The 10631-nt window shown below is 39.2% G+C and overlaps 1 long non-coding RNA gene across 1 annotated transcript; it reads right to left on the reverse strand.

Annotated features, from left to right (window-relative positions):
* Positions 1-155: 155 nt before the first annotated feature.
* Positions 156-2843, reverse strand: LOC113947893. Its single transcript, XR_003527914.1, has 3 exons — positions 2793-2843; positions 1313-1467; positions 156-235 (listed from the first exon to the last, which is right to left on the reverse strand). It is a non-coding gene; the product is annotated as an uncharacterized LOC113947893 (long non-coding RNA).
* Positions 2844-10631: the final 7788 nt, after the last annotated feature.

A 10631-nucleotide genomic window follows, 5' to 3' on the forward strand; every position in this document is an offset into this window, starting at 1 on the left:
GCACAAAGATGCACGCCCCACATACAGAATTCTTACACTTTTATGTCTTTTACTAATAATCACATCTAATAGGGACATCCAATCCTGAGACCCCTCATGCCCTGATACTACTCTCAGAACTACCCCACTGGAGCCCCTCCAAGGACCTTGAGCCTTCTATCTTGTCTACCATATCTCTTGCTATTCCAGTCTGGGTGCAGGTCCCAATGGAATGTTCTTGCTGAATATCTATTGCCTTGAAAAGACAGTTAAAAGATGGTTGAACCAAAGCTTCAGGAATGTGACACACAAACTGTGAGAAAGTAATGTTCTGAAGTGAAGAAAAACTCCAGCTATATTAAAATCTACAAAAAGCTAAAAATCAAAACACCAAGAATCTCAGTCCTTATAGTAGTTGCCACTACACCAATAGTCCTTACTATCAGTTTCTCCTTATTAACTATAACTTCCAAGCAAATATGCCCTCCTCACCATCTTTCATTTTAGAACACTAACCTCTGTGAAATGTGATGGCAGATAAGTGAAGAAATAGTAACAGTAGACTTTCAGCCTTCTTTGAGCAGAATAGTCATTAATCCTGTATTATTTTTAGCTACCCTAGTGTAAGTGGTTTTGTTTCTAGCTAAGGAGAACTACAGAGATTAAACAGAAAGGTCAAAATCACCATGATTAAAGACAAGTTCAAATTAAAAAGAATAAAACGATTCCATTGTTCTTGGAAAAGGTTGTTCTTTCCAGCTGTGCCACCTTGAGTGTTATAAAGTATTGGTGATTGGTTAGCAGCACAGTTTATTCATCTGAGGGCTTCTTGCCTAACAGCATTGGATTATAGAAACAAATGTTTCTGAAATTAATCCCTGCAGATCTCAAAATCCCACTCAGAGAGGAACAATTGCCAGTTCTACATCAGGTAGCCATAGCTTTTTCTAGCCAAGGCTTGAAAATCCCCAAGTTTACCCAAGCTCTCAGGATGAACTATTCCTCTGCTTCTCTACTGTCCCACTGAAAGTTTTTCCCAAAGTCCAACCCCTCAAAATGAAACTCTGCTGTTGTCTCATGTCATCCACCACTACTGCAAAGACTTAAGCTCCTTTGCAACTACCACTCAAAAATTTGTAGGCTGCTGCCAGACTATCGCTTAGCTTCCCCTTTTCCGTGCTGAATGAGCCCAGCTGTTGCAACCCCTCTGCAAAGGCCGTCTGTTCAAAATCCCTGACCATTGAAAAAGGCCTCCTTTAGACTCTTACCATTCTCAACAACCACTGGAAAAGGGGACTTAAAACAGGTTGCAGCATTCCAGATGCAGTCTCACCAGAGCCATGTGGAGGGTTATAATAAATTCCTCCAATCTTTTGGCCACACCTTCCCAATGTGTGCAGTAGCCCATTATCCACTTCTCCTTGCTCATAACAGCAGTACACTCTTGGCTCCTATTCAAGCAGCTTTTCAGAAAAGCCTCTGGTGTCCCTGTGGAAAAGAAACTGACAATGAGTCAGTAGTGTGCACATGCAGCAAAGGAAGACAGCCAGCTTTTGGGCTGTATTTAAAGAGTTTAGCCAACAGTCAAAGGAAGTGACTATTCCCTCTTTCCAGCTTTGTGAGACCACATGTTCTGTATCCCACTTTGGGCTCACTCCAGTAGAAGAAAGATATTGGCCTCTGGGGTCACTCCAGCATGAGAGCCACCAAGGTAGTCAGGAGGCTGAGCCACAAGATGCTAAAAAAGAAACTGAGGGAGTTGGGTTTGGTCAGTAGAGAGAAAGAAGGCAGTGGGATATATTATTGCTATCTACAGCAATACACTGAGAGAGTATAGAGTGAACAGAGCTACTCTTCTCTGAGGCACAGAAAGGACACACAGTATAAGGGAAAATTCTCAACGTGAGGGTAGATAAGCACTGTATCAAGTTATAGTGTGGAGATATTCAAACACAGCAGGACAAGGCTCTGAGTAACCCCATCTAATGGCAGAAGGATCAACAAGTCAACCTCCAGAAACCTTTTCAACCTACTCAAGCCAGTAACTCTATTTGCCCTCCACTGTATTCTCAAGGTCTCCTGCAATAAGGCTGCTTCTCACCCAACCTGTTCCCAGTTTTCCAGGTGGAAATAGTTATTCTTCTTTTTGAAATTCATGCTGGCACAATTCTCAAGTTGCTTAAGGCTACTCTGGATAGAAATTGTGTCCTCTGTTGTATCAACAGCTCCTCCCTATCTTAGTGATGCCTGCAAATTTGCTGAACAGTGCTTTCTGCTTTATTATACAGGTCACTGATAAAAACACCGAGGAACATCAGCTCCGTTATCAACTCTGGAATACTTTGAACACAGAGTCATTTCAACTCACCCAATGGTCTGATCATCCAGCCCATACATTCTCAGCTTCCAGATTATAGATCTGGGATCAGAAACCTTGCTAAAGACATATCCATTTCTCTCTCCTCATTCTTATAACCAGTCATTTCACTACAGAAAGCAATCAGGATGTCTGTTTCTGATTACCTCCTTGTTCTGTTTGAGTTTAAAAATGGGTTCCAGGAGAAGATCGTGCACCACGATCTTCACAGAGACTGAGGTGGGCCAGCAGCTGACAGTGTTTCAGATCCTCTTTTTTGCCATTCTTGAACATGACTGTACTGTTCACTTTTTCCATTCATCACAATTTTTCACAGACAACACACAGGAGTCTTGCAATCACAGCAGCCAGGAAGGCAACTACAGCAGCCAACTTTTTCAGCACCTTTAGGTTAGTCCCAGGAATATGAACATGTCCATATGAAGTGGGGTCTAACCTGTTCACACTGTTCTGGCTCTTTCCCAAACTGTATTTGTGGGGATCAGGGAGAAGGTTTTGCCTGCAATGAGAAAGGTGAAAAAGGCCCTGAGTACTTCAGCCTTTTCCATATAACCCACACAATGTTTTCTCTTATACACCACCAGCCCCAAATCTTTCCTTTGCAACTTCTCCTTCTTATTCAATTTAATTAAGCTATTTTTAGCTTTATCTGGGCTTTTACTTTCCTGATTTTGTCCCTAAGTACCTTAATGATCCTTTTATATTCATCCTTTGTTGTCCTTGTTTCTGTCTCAAACGTGTTCACCATTTGTATTTTAGTTCATCAAAATTCACCCTTTCAGTCAAGCTGACCTTTTGCTGAAATTTCTAGTTTTGCCACACAAAAGGATGGCTTGTTCCTGATCCCTCAAATGAGTTCACTTTGAAGGAGTCATCCAGCTGTGTTGGGCACTCTGCTGCATGGCTGCATCACAGAGGACTCTGCTCAGCAATTTCTTGAATAACCAAGTCTGTTCTCTGAAAATCTAGATCCCTAGCCATAGAGTTTTGTTTCAAGCCTTCCTCCAAATCCTGAACTCCCTTGCCTTATGCTTTCTGCAGCTTAAGATGACACCAGTGACTGCATTTTTCATCACTCCTCCTCAGTCTGTGGGCAGTAAGTCCTCCAGACTAACACCCCTGTGCAGCCTCTCCAACATTTGCATTGGAAATGTGTTGCCCCCACAGTCCAGCCTTGGGTTGTCTGCATGAAGTCCCATTATCCACATAGCAGTTGTCTGGACTGCTGAGGCCACCCATAACAATAGGTGCCTGCAGGTGTAAAGTTCCCACTAGTTGTTTGGAAAAGGCCTCTTCCTCTGTTTCCTACCAATCAGACTTCTAATATGTCCTCAGCATAACTTTCTCCTCTGAAGCTGATGCAGAAGCTCCCAATAGGCATGTTTCTAATTTTGCCCTATATAGCTTGGTGAAGTCAAGGAGATCCTAAATATAAAAGTTAATCCGCTCCTTATCATCCCTGCTCCTTATCTTTACTTCTCAACGTCTTGTTTGTTCCACAGATGCCCTTCCCAACATATCCTCTGTCCCATGCAAACAGACTCTGATTGAGACTGGCCCCACCTTTTGCCTTCATAAATCTTGATCTCCTGGTTCATCAGAAAGGTTCACTAAAAGCACTAATGAATCAAGGGCATGAATCATTCTAGATATTTCAATGAAGGCACATAAAAGTAGTAATCAATGGATAGCTTATGCACAATTATTCTCTGGAGAAAATGGGATTTTTAAAATGTACTAAAACATCTGATATTTGCATATAATTGCAAAATGACATAAGCTGCAGAGTTATATTAAGCCATTCCACTTGGAATCTCAAGGATAAATTTGTGCTCTTCACCCTTGAAAACATAATATGACTCCAGATCTTGTGTTCTTTGTCCCATAGTTTTTAGATTCATGCAAGCAACAGCCTAAGTGTCATGCCAAGATCTTAAACTATTGTTATATTAAATTCTACTACTTTAGGCTGAAGTAAGATCCACTTTATTTACATCTTTTCTTTGTTTTATCTGCTGCGGTTCTTTCAACTGCCAGCTTCCTTGCATTTCCATTCAACATTATTCACAATAATACTAGGCATTTGTATGAGCATCCATGCATGGAGTATCTTACAACCAGTAACCAGTTTTATTTGCAGCAGCTAATGTAATTTTACTTTCAGTTTGGTTTAAAATATTTTTCTTTTCATCCAACCATTATATTGTCCATTACAACAAGCTGTACAGTAAAAAATTGTAAGTGGTATTAAAACACACTGGTTTCCTAAATGTAATGTGAAACATTTGGGCTTCATTTTCTTCCAGACACATTAAGTTTTTATGACTTCATTTTTGAAAGATTGCCCTGTGCTCCATCATTCATATTTGTTTCTGCTCTGACACATTATACATTTACCAATAAATTTATTATAAGATGGATTTTGGAATTCTTGTATTTTAGGATTTTTTAAAATTCTTTTCTGAGTTCACCTAGAAATTCAAATTAATGCCTCAGACAAATACAAGAAATTATCTGGTAGTCAGCCCAAAGATACATGCTCGAGTGTAAGCAGAGTATACTATTTCACTCCTCTATGGTGTTCAAAAATAGCAGAGCTGTATTGAGATGTCCATTTTCATTTTATTTCATTCCATGTTAGAAAAAATTAATTATGAATACAACAAAAAAATTTAGTATTTTCAATAGACATCCTTTTTAATAACAAAAATTAGGTGCCATTCTATCCTATACAAAATATATTTAGATTTACATAGTCACTATTTTACACACAAAAAAAATTGAAGAAAACTAAATTAGAGATCTGATTCCATCAGATGATAAAACCACCTTTTAGTTTCTCATAAAATCTAAGGCATTCTGCTTTTTAAGAGGTGGCTGAAGGCAACTTCTATTAGCGGCGTTGGCACTTACCACCACCATGAACCTCATCACACAGCTGTAATCCTCGGTCTGCTTTCAAACTCTTTACCACATGTGGTTTACAATTAGCCTCCAGTTTCTGGAGTTCAGGTTGTTGTTAGAACAAATAGTGTTAAAAAGCTTTGTTCTTAAAGGCCAAAAATTATTTCTGTGTGAGCTGTTTCTAAACAGAATCCTGCACCTGCATCTGCTATCAGCACTCCTTGCAACTGGGCAAGTCACACTCCCCACTTGTATTTTCTGGACAATAAATATCTTTTGTCGGGTTACTTCCAGTGCATTCTTTTTATGACAGAGATCATCGCTTCCATGGTGTAAGAACTGCATCCAGCACATAAAACAGAGCTTGCTGATACTCAGTCAGGCAGAAATTTGACAGGATAAATACCACTCTTCTTTCTTGTTGAATACAAGGTCCAAATTGTAAAACTTAAAAAAAAACTGTATCAATCAGTAAATTAAAGCCATATCAAATTAGATATTTTCCAGCTCCTGACCCTGAACATTTTCTTAAAACTTGAACTCTGCAAACCAAATTATTTTTAGCTTCAAAACCCTTGGCTAATTTATTTTCATTTTACTTCAGTTTTGTATGCCTTTGTGCTTCCAGTTTCTGGCAATGTTTATAAGTAAGAGTGCCAAAGTCTTCTATTCAAATTCTATCCTTTGCCAAATGAAAAGGGGAAAACACTCAAAATCATGCAAGACAGTCTTTTCTCATGAGTTTTCTGTTCTCATGAACTTTGCAGGCCAATTTTGGAAATACAAAAGTTCATAATGTAAGAGACATCAGATAAGGAACCGAACTTCTGGGATTCACCCATTTGTCACTAATTCCTCTTCCTTCTGGCAAAAAAAAGCAAAACTGCTAAAGAGAAGTAAAAACAGCACAGAAGGGAGAAGAGTCCAGAAATTTAAAAACAAAAAAAGTAAAGAAAAGATCCATGAACAGACTCGAAAGAAAATCCTGGAGAAAAAAGAGAAGAAAAAAAAAAGGGATGATAGAGTGGAGGGAGCTGCCTTCAGAAGGTGAACTATGGAGAGGAAAAATGGGATGAGTAACATGGGCATCTAAGTGGATATAGACATATGGGCTTTGCCTTAGAAGCTGAAACAACTACCTTAGACTGAAATCTCAGTTCAGACAGCTAAAGTTGAGGCGAATATTTCCTAAAACCTTTAGTTTCTTATCACCTTCTTTATTCTTTTGTTAACATCAGTAATTATTTTTATCTGCAATATTGGTAGTATTTTAGGATTCTAATTTTTATACATAAGTCTGCTGGTTTTAGCTGGGCTAGAGTTCATTGTCTTCACAGTGGCTAGTATGGAGCTATATTTTGGATTTGCGCTGAACACAGGGTTGATAATATAGAGATGTTTCTGTTATTGCTGAGCAGGGCTTACACAGAGCCAAGGCCTCTTCTGCTCTTCGTACTGCCATGCTGGCAAGGAATTGGTAGTGCATGGAAGGCTGGGAGGAGACACAGCCAGGACAGGTGACACAGCCAGGATAGGTGACACAAAGTGACCAAAGGGATATTCCATACCATATGACATCGTACTCTGTGTATAAAGTGGGTGGAAGAAGGAGGAAGGGAGGGACATTTGGAGTGATGGTGTTTGTCTTCCCAAGTCACCATTACAGATGATAGGGCCGTGCTCTCCTGGAGATGGCTGAACACCTGCTTTCCCTCTCGCAAACGGTGAATTAATTCCTTGTTTTGCTTTGCATGGCTTTTGTTTTCTCCGTTAAACTGTCTTTATCTCAACCCACAAGTTTTCTGGCTTTTACCCTTCCAATTCTCTTCTCAGTCCTGCTGGTGGGGGAGTGAGCGAGCGGCTGCGCAGGGCTTGGTTGCTGGCTGGGGTGAAACTATGACAGCAGGTATTTGACGGAGTATTTATAATAGGCCTATATAACCGTGATAGGCACCCGTCAAAACTCTTAATTGTAATAGAATCCATTATTACAACTTGTAGATAAACACTGTGTATTTGAGTACCATACTACAACATATGGGAACATAATGCACATGCAAAAGAGGCCTGTGTGGGAAAAAGGACAAAATCTATTCACATTGTCTTACCTCACTTACATTCACACACCTGTAGATGCATCTACCCACGCATTGCAGTGTTCTGTGAACTCACCCTCTGTGCTCCTCTAGCTGTTTACAATCTCTTGACACAAAGAGCCTTACAAATTTCCATTATCCTGAAACTTGGAATTACAGATGCTTTGATCTTACGGTTCTCATGTCATCTAATCAAATGATCTTAATCTTCTGAATTTTCACAGCATTGCATGACCTTTAGCCACATGATTTTCATCATATTTTTCAGGAGTTAAAGCCTCACACATAATTTGAAAATGTACACCTTTAAAGTGCTATTGTTAATCATGTTCATGGAGGCCTGCTGGGATTCCCTGCAGTGCTTTCTTAGGCTCTGAGCTGGTTTTGATTTCTGTGGATGATGTAAAACTCTTTTCTTCTCACTCACCAGACACTAACCTAACCTTTGTTTGTGGCTTTGCTGAAGCCACAGTTATGCAAAATCTGTATTTTTTTCACAAAAGAAACCTTTTTTTGACTAAACTGATAGTATATTAATTAATGTTTGGCAGAAGTCCATTTCAATTTTATTCTTCAGCTCTGAGAACAATAGAGCAATAGTGACTAATGGAAGAAACCTTTTAATAGAAATCCAATATATATTCTAAATACACATCTGTCTATGATAAATATATAGATGTCTATGTAGACACATACTTACAAATGCTGTATATGGAAATAAGTATAAGTAGGCAGGGGTATAAGTCTTTTTTCTTAAAAGAACAACCTCTCTTCCAAAAAATAAGACAAGTTGCAGTCTACTATTGCACTGTGGTCACAATGTAGCTCTTAACATTAGCAAGCAAGTCCTCCTGCCAGCATTGTCATAGTTGCTATTTGTTAAAGCAAGCATTTTTCCAAGAGAGCCATTTATGGTGTTCTCTGATACCACTCCATCTTTCTTTCCTTTAAGAAGTATTTTTATAGGAAACTCAGCTTCCCAAAAGGGATGAGAGGAGCCCAGGAGTCCCGTCCTCACACATAGAGCTCCATACTTCAGCTCTTTTCTCCTGTTCCTTAGCAATATCTTTCAAATGAAGGAATAGGAGACATTACAATCAGTTAATATCTGAAATGTTTCTCCTCTCTTGTCTACTGTAAAAGAGAATATTGCACTGTTTGCTGGCATTCATAGAAGTGACCTTTATTAGAGATATCTGATCTATATTGCGGAAGTACAGAACACTGGATGAGAGCCAGTGTTCTGGATCTAGTATTCCTAACAGTGAGTTTAACTTGCTGCACCAATGTAATACAATTCACAATAGGAAAAATCTTGTCACCAACCTCCTTCTTTATCAGAAACTTCTGCAGTTTAAGAAAGGCATTTTAATTTCTGGACATAGATTGACCTGCTTAGATGCCAGAAATTGAACTATGGCACAAGATGCTGGGGTGATCAGCAGGAGCAACAGGTCTGCTTTGCACTGGCCCTCCAGCCAACTACTCCTGTGCCTGGCAAGGCATTCCTAGGGAAAATGTTTCCACTAAAACGTACACTTTTTTAGTGCATTGCAGTTAGGAATGCTTATTCCTTCCCTTAATTACTTCAGCTTTATGCTGAATACTTGGTGGGACGTATCCAGGCCTTGCTGACTCTGAAAGGGTCACAAGCCAGCCGCTACTTTGAGATGCATCTGTCTGCACTTACAGGGAGGGTGCCAAAAATAGCAAAGGTTTAGATCTCTGCAGCCAATATTTCTGAAAACACAGACCAAAAAGCAGTAATTTTTGGCATTAGAATGAGTCAAATCCAACAGATGAGACAGATTAAAATAAAAGGTTATAAAACAAAGCTGCCCTTTGGCATGCAGACCCTTTTCACCAGTCTTCCCCTGGACCAACAGCTTTCTACTGATACCCTGGGTTGCAACAAACACTGGGCAACCTGCTTGGGGTCCACTGGGAAGGTCTTCTTCCCATCATCTCTCAGACATGTGTGTTTGTTCTCTAAGCCTCTCAGAAAACTTCCAGCATCTAAACAGTGCAGGCTTCTGCCTGCTGGCTCCCTCGTGCTCTCATACTAACTGTCCCATCTTCTGTTCCAGATGTGCATGCCTCGGTAGTCCAAGAGAAATCTCCTGCTCCCGGGAGCTACATCTGACCCAGAGAATAGTATTCAGGACAAAGCAAGGAGGGGTCTCTTCCTACTGCCTAGCCACTCTGTCTATCAGATGACAACAGATAGTAAGCACATCAAGTGAATGTTCTTTTGTTTCCTCCTTCAGTTTCCCTTATTTTATGTTCTGAGATTACAACTCTGTTGACTGAAAGGAAAAAAAAATAAAAAGCTTTTCCCTCTCCCAGACTTCTAAATGGGAAGTGCTTTCTGATTACCTGCCTTTGTGATGTATGTTCACAGATACACGTCTGACTTCTCTAAACTTGGCTGAGATGCTCAAACTCTTTTTTTGCCAGTCATACATTTCTTCTATGATCTGTCACTTGGATGTAACAATTCTTTTTGTTTCATCATCTCTTGACGTATATCGAAGTTTTTATCTTTATTATTTCTGATAACGAGCTGTTGTTTTCCTTACAATTATCTATTTCAATTTACTCTGCATTTGTTATACGCTGTATCTGGTCATAAATCTAAAGTCAGTGTGGGCTTATAAAACTGACCCGTTCATACTTAAGGATTCAGAAGATTATTTATTTAAAATGTCATGACCAATTCAAAACACTAAAATAAACTTGGATACAGAATTGGACATCTCTTCAGTCTTATTTTCACCATCCCTCTCCAAATTCTGCAGCATACTGCAGTTATTGTTGGTCAGTACTATCTTTCTCCATTCTGTTCTGTTTCTTAAGGTGGAACTTCTATGCTTAATTTTCCTTTTATAGTTATTAAATGTAAGTAGAAAGTTTTCTGTCTTATTTCCATTCAACTGACCCCTATAATCAAATGTAAATATTATTCCTTATATAAATTTATTCTAATTTATATTTCTTCCATACTTTAAATAATATATTATTACATAACATTAAGATTCTATATTAAAATATACAAATTTGATTCTTTTTGTTGTATGTTAAAAAAAACCCCAAACAATCAGATCTCACTTTCTTTTAGACTGCCTTCCTGGTCAATGTGAAGTCTTTTTCTATCACCTGGCTATACAGTAAGTTCCAACAAGTCTAGACCCATATAGAGTTTGATTCAATGGCTCACAAATCAGCGTCAAGTGACTTTTGAATGACCAGTACACATGACATCCAGGGGGGACAGG

This window comes from Corapipo altera, unplaced genomic scaffold, assembly GCF_003945725.1.
Source record: "Corapipo altera isolate COAL_440 unplaced genomic scaffold, ASM394572v1 2, whole genome shotgun sequence".
NCBI classification, from domain to species: Eukaryota; Metazoa; Chordata; class Aves; order Passeriformes; family Pipridae; genus Corapipo; species Corapipo altera.